Source organism: Nematolebias whitei, chromosome 9 (assembly GCF_014905685.2).
Source record: "Nematolebias whitei isolate Nwh7 chromosome 9, NemWhi1, whole genome shotgun sequence".
Taxonomy (NCBI): Eukaryota; Metazoa; Chordata; class Actinopteri; order Cyprinodontiformes; family Rivulidae; genus Nematolebias; species Nematolebias whitei.
In genome coordinates, this window is record NC_056506.1 from 43,327,715 (window position 1) to 43,333,761 (window position 6,047).

General features: G+C 40.4%; 1 protein-coding gene across 1 annotated transcript in view; it reads right to left on the minus strand.

Moving 5' to 3' along the window:
* The window catches only part of LOC119414285 (microtubule cross-linking factor 1), a 74,093-nt gene that overhangs the window by 38,881 nt on the left and 29,165 nt on the right, over positions 1 to 6,047 (minus strand). The gene's annotated exons all lie outside the window — the stretch shown is intronic.

Consider the following 6,047-nt stretch of genomic DNA (forward strand, 5'->3'; position numbering starts at 1 on the left):
ATAGGGGAGAATATATATTTTTTTATATATATATATGTATATATATGTGGCGTGGTCATCTTGGATTTTGACAAGGCAATTTCTTTCTTAAGCTTAGATGCAATTACGCACTAAAATAGAATTTGTCCGTTGCTTATTTTTCGACTTGTCCAGGTGATCAATTACAAAATTTCAACAAACTACGTATCATTATGAATTTTCTGAGATGGAGAATTTGAAAACAATAATAACTCAATACTGAAAGAATTCCTCGTGTTTCATTTTGCCAGCTCAGGTCACAAACGTTGTGTGTTACTAACAAACTAAAGCAAAGGACACTCAGACAAAATGAGAGAAGCATTATTTTGTTTGGATGTATTATATAATATGTCAAGGCTCAGTCTGACAGAGATGAGATTCGATCTGACTGCAAATGATACCACATCATTACAGATTTATGGACGCTGCTTGTGATTTCCTGCAGTTTGTCACGTGAATCACCTGCAGAAACAGCTCAACTGAAACATATCAGGATAAAAGAAATTTGTATGTTCTGCCGTATCCGTCGCTCTGCAACACGTTGGGCGACTTTAGATCCCGTCTTATCTTGGCTCAGGTTTGGAGACACATGACACTTGGAAAACGCTCCGAGGGGGAAAGCATCCGCCTGCCCGGCATGAAAACCTGCCTTGCAGCTAATGCTGCTGCAGAAATCCCACTGATAAACCGGGACTTCTGCACGCCAGCTTAGCCCCTGCAGCTAATGAAATGATTTCTATTTTTCCACTCAGCTCTGTTTTACGTCATGAAGTGACAGGCAGGAGAAAAACCCAGAGAGAGAGGAGGAAGCAGATCTGATCCCAGACCTGACAGACCTATTTAAAGGTCTTGATGATCAGCAGATCTTCTTTCTAGGAATGTTCTCTTGTTCTCCAGGATCCTCAAATTACATGCAAGAAGAAAACATTTTATAAGAGCAGCCAAATTCATAAAAAAATCCTGGAAAATTCCTTCAATATTTTCCAAAACCCTTCTTATTCTAACAATGAATTAAATAAAAACATCTGCAGATGTAACCTCTGCACAGAGAAGCTTCTCAAAATGTGAGCGGCTAAAATCAGCAAATGTTTGTATTTAAATTAACAAATATATTTGAGAATAAATGAACAAGTTTTTCCTTAACTGATTATATTTGATGGCTTGTTTAAACTCTTAAAGTCAACTGCACCAAAAAGGCTTCTTACTCAATTTTCCAATCATTTACCTTGAAATAAATTAACGTATTTCACAAATAAACACTAACAAGACTAACGATTTTGCATTTCTGCTAATTGTAAGTCAATAAAATAGTAAAACGTCAAGTTGTCTCCATCATGTAGGCTTGCATTTCAAATTAAAAGTTTGCGTTTTGCAGTCAATAATTAGATTTAGTGTTTAATTTAAGGCTTTAGATAGATTAAAAATGGATAAATGAGCAGTTTATTAATCTCAAACAGCCAATTGAAGGGTGAAAACAAAGCTCATTATACAAATGCCTGAAGAAAACTTTTGATTTTTAATTTGCCACGTAAATAACTTGAATAATTACTTATTTAACTGAAACATTTTCTACATTCTGCATCTAATATTTATTTAGAAAACTCTTCGCTGCCACCCTGAACAGCCCAGTAGGACGGTGTGACTCATTCATGGCCAGACGGATGGAAAATATGAGGAGGAACTGGGCGTTTCCAGACCAGAACCAGCTTTTGACTCAGTTTTCTGTTTCTTTTTCAACAATCAAACTGAAACACCAACAAGTTTTACTTCAGTTGGTAAAATAAAGTTGGTTTTATCTTCATTGGAAGCCTAAAAGTTATTTCAGTTTATTCAAAACATAGACCTGTTTGGAGATAAATGGATAATTCCTTGAAAGAATGCACATCACCCACTGCCTTGCACATCAAAGTTTTAACCCTCCTGCTGCCCTTGGGTCAAAATTACCCAGAAAGGCGAAAGTTTTAAAAGTGAGGCTTTGGTTTTACATCACTTTGATGGATTACAAAAAAAATATGTTCTCAAGAAACGACATGCCGGTGTGAAGGAACTGAAGCTTTGTGGGCCGTTTTGACCCAAGGGCAGCAGGAGGGTTACCCATAGTATGTGAATCTGTTAGAAGTTCGTGATGAAGATGACTCTCTGCTGCTAACGTATACAAACGTAGCTGCTTTTGTGTTTTGTCAGGTCGATTAGCCGTGGCATCTTTATACTTTTTTGATTTCCCTCCAAAGAAAAACGCATTTTATTTAGTTAGATTACCGTATTTTTCAGACTATAAGGCACACTTAAAATCCTGAATCCAGACCCATTTCCACTTTCATGAAAATTATGGAGGTTCTAAATTATAACAAATGGATTATATGTAACACATTTCTGATGTTTTGTTTTTAATACCTCCACCTACTGGCACAGATCTGAAATGTGACATATAGATCACAATGGGCGTATTTAGTAAATGTATTCCCCGTTTGGAAATAGTAATTTCATAAATGTTCATGCTTATTTTTATTTAAATATGGTTTACAATGAACAACAAAAAATATATTTATCTAAAATAACAGAATGAGCTAAATTGACTAAGCAGATGATTAGTATTTGTCTTATTGTGTCAAATATGTCACATGGATTTTTATTGTACAATTTAGAGTTTATTGCCCGATATCACATATATGTCACAACGATATTTGACAAAGCTATTCTTTATCAAATTGTTTATAAACGCTATCATAGCAGGTTAAATGCAAGCTATGACATGTTATCTAAGGATTAGCATCACTGAAACAGTGGAAACTCCTCTTTGATAAAAGAAAATAAAGTTTTTAAAATTAGCTTAGTGGTCACATTAGCTGCTCAGGTGCACCAAGACTTTGGAAATGATGTCGTCAGTACCCAGAGTCCCTCACTAGTCACATGACTGAATCAGGATGTTCAGTAGATGTCACTTAGGGACTTCATGAAATAAAAGTCAATGTTAAACCTTAATAAGAAACTTTTCTCAATTTCAAAAGGGCGGGTCCTTAATTTTCTCAAAAATCGACAGTGAGCCTAACAATCCGGTGCGCCAACCCCGGTAAAGCTGCACCTCGTTTTGTTTCTTATCTGGTTCTAACAAGTTCACAAAACTCCTCTAAAAACACTAAATGAGTGTTTTCCCCCTGATTATTCAGTCGCATCAAGTGAACATCCCTCCTGCTTCTGCGAACAAACTGGGCACCAGTCGTGGTTCAATTCCCAGTCGTCGTGACAAAGCTAATCTGTCTGGGGAGACGGGATTAAACAACAACAAGCTCCTCAGAACCCCCGACTAACATCATCAGGGAGTCTTTGTTTCCACGGTGAATCAAATCAAAGATAAATTCAAAACGTGATAAAACCTTGGAGCGGTTTACAAGCGCAGCCGACTTTACAACCACGTATCTGTTTGGGGATCCTCTGAAGCTCGCTGCATCTTTCAGACCAATCAAACACCTGGTGTGATCTTTACGTCACTTCTCAACTTTTTATATCACTTTTTGTTTCATCCAGAAAGCTCAAGGGCAGCACAGGCCAGAGCAGCCACACTGTTAGAACCAAATTCACTTTTAGTTGTTTTTCCTTCGTTAAAACTTGAGGTGTCGGTGCAGAGAGTGCGGAGAACGTCTTTGTCCAGGTTAGGCTATCAGTCAGCCAACGAGGACCCGCTTTTAGATCATTTTACAGGTTTATAAAATTAAATTGGGAGGGGCAGAGTCACATTCAGAGATGACAGGAAATATCAAGTGTTGTAGGCTCAATCATCCAGGTAGATAATAACACAAAAGGTTAAATCTTGTCATCTGGACCAGTTTCTTTAAGGGAGAAACGTTTCGTCCTCCATCCAGAGGACGGATGTCCTAATGTACATGATGATTGTTTTGGACGGGTGTGCTCTATTTGCATGTGTTAAACGTCTACTTTTGAGATTCCAACAGGAGGTCGGCTTTGAACACAGCAGCGAAGGCTACTTATGGGACAGATCAGGTTGGCAGGCTGCAGACTGAAGAAGTCCTCTGGATGGGGGACAAAACATTTCTCACTTAAAGAAACCGGTCCAGATGACACGATTTAACCTTTTGTGTTGACAGTAAATCTACTGTATCACTGAGGTTCTCAAACTGGGGTCGCAGGACCGCCAGGGGTCTGTGAGTCGTAGTCTGGGGGTCAGCAAAATTATTTATGTCATATCGTTAAATAAGGTACATAAATACATCTGGGACCAATACACCAGTAAAACAAACATCCATCCATGCATTATATTCCGCTTATTCTGAAGTCAGGCCGTGGGTGCAGCAGCTTGAGCAGGGAGGTCCAGACATCTCTTTCCACAGCCACCTCTTCCAGCTCTTCTGGAAGGACCCCAAGGCGTTTCCAGGCCAACCGAGAGATGTAGTCTCTCCAGCGTGTCCTGGGTCTTCCCTGGGGTCTCCTCCCAGTCAGGCATGCTTGAAGCACCTCCCTAAGGAAGCGCCCAGGAAACATCCTTACCAGATATATGAACCACCTCAACTGGCTCCTCTCAATGTGGAGGAGCAGCGGTCCTACTCCAAGTCTCTCCTGGATAACTGAACTTCTCACCCTCTCTCTAAAGGAGAGTCCAGCTGCCCTGCGGAGGAAACTCATTTCAATCGCCTGTATCCACAATCTCGTTCTTTCAGTCACTACCCAGAACTCATGACCATAGGTGAGGGTAGGAACGTAGACTGACCGGTAAACAGAGAGCTTTGCCTTACAACTCAGCTCTCTCTTCACCACAACGGACCGGCACAGAGTCCACAATACTGCAGATACTGCAGCAATCCATCTGTCAATCTCATGCTCCATTCTTCCCTCACTCGTGAACAAAACCCCGATACTTGAACTCCTCCACTTAAGGCAAAACCTCACCCTCGACCCGAAGAGAACAGTCCATCCTTTTCCATCTGAGGACCATGGCCTCAGACTTGGAGGTGCTGATTCAGCAGCTTAAACGTTTAGAGGAAAGAATGGATGTGTTCGTGTGCTCTCAGAAAAACAGCAAGCACACGAAGCGCCAAATGACTTCATGCACGGACATCAAACTAAAAATCTATCAAGAGGGGAGGACAAGAACATCTTTGGGGTGGAGGAGGGTGATTTTTTTCAGCATCTGCACTCATCAGCTTGGCCTAGTTCTGCACAAAGGCGGTGCAGAGCAGGCAGAGGCGTCTTGTTCTGGTGAAACAGGATTAAAACGGGGGAAAGCTGAGCACAAAAGGAGCAGTGGCGGCCGTTCGATGCAGATAAACCCCCCCCCCCCTCAGCCCTGACAGAACCAGCTAAGACCCCCGCTAACACAAAAGAACAAATATGGCTTGTGGAGATAAGTGGCTCTGAAATGTTTAGAGGCAGATTATATTAGTGACATCAGGAGGAATGAACTCAATCTGGACTGTAATCCTTTCCAATAAATTAATTAAAGGGGAGCATGTCTTGGAAAAAAAACATCTAACTCACCCACCGCCTTTCACACCACGGTTTAAAAGCTGTTAAAGTATAAGATTTCTCAGTGTTCTGACTGCATGTGCGTATTATTTACAATAAAAATAACCACGAAACGCACGTCGTTCTCTAACGGACGTCAAAAATAACAACAATGAAAATGGCTGTTTTGGGGTTTTAAACTAAGATCTGTAAAGCTGTAAATATTTTGGTCAGTCCTTAAAAATAACGTGCATGATCTCACGCTGCATCGCAACATGTCACGCTCATTCAACCTTTATTTGGACAGGTAAATCCCACTGAGCCCCGAGGACTCATTTACAAGAGACACCTGAGAAGAATATGCTCAGAATATGTGTTGTGGATGACTCTCAGCTACTACCACATCAAATTTCAATTCAATATCAGTAAAATGAACCGAGTTAAAGCCGTAACTGCATTAGCTCATGTCGATTAGCTGTGGCGGCCAAAACAAATGAGATGGAGTTCGAATGTTAATCAGTTAATAACAAAAAAGGTTGAATCATGTCATCTGGACTTCGTTTTTTTGTTAA